Source organism: Calidris pugnax, unplaced genomic scaffold (assembly GCF_001431845.1).
Source record: "Calidris pugnax isolate Ruff unplaced genomic scaffold, ASM143184v1 scaffold280, whole genome shotgun sequence".
NCBI classification, from domain to species: Eukaryota; Metazoa; Chordata; class Aves; order Charadriiformes; family Scolopacidae; genus Calidris; species Calidris pugnax.
The window spans coordinates 65,460-65,883 of record NW_015091123.1 but is presented as its reverse complement, the minus strand read 5'-3'; the positions used below and the strand labels follow the sequence as shown (position 1 = coordinate 65,883).

The 424-nt window shown below is 56.1% G+C and overlaps 1 protein-coding gene across 1 annotated transcript in view; it reads left to right on the top strand.

Moving 5' to 3' along the window:
• DMTN (dematin actin binding protein) overlaps window positions 1-424 on the top strand; it is a 33,043-nt gene that overhangs the window by 18,886 nt on the left and 13,733 nt on the right. The window lies entirely within an intron of this gene.

The following is a 424-nucleotide window of genomic DNA, read 5'->3' as shown; positions in this document are numbered from 1 at the left end:
TAAGGGACGTTTAGATGCAGTGCTGAGGGACATGGTGTAGGGGAGGACTTTGTAGAGTAGGGGAGATGGTTGGACTTGATGATCCCAAGGGTCTCTTCCAACCTCAACGATTCTATGATTCTATGATTCTATGATTCTATGATTCTAATTAACACCTGGGCAGGTGCTAATGATTCTAATTAGCATCTGGGAGCGGGGCTGTGACCAGGTGTCCCCCCCCTCCCTCCCCATCCGCAGCAGAGGATGCAGAGTACATGATCATGCGCTGCCTCTCGCCTTCCCCGGGGGTCCCGCCGAGTCGGGGTGAGTTTCACACTCTGACCCCCACACCCCATCTTTTCTGGGGGTGCCCGGGCTCTTGGATGACCCTTCACATGCTGGTCCTGCTTTTCCCCCCCTCTCCCCCCCGCAGGAACCAGGACGG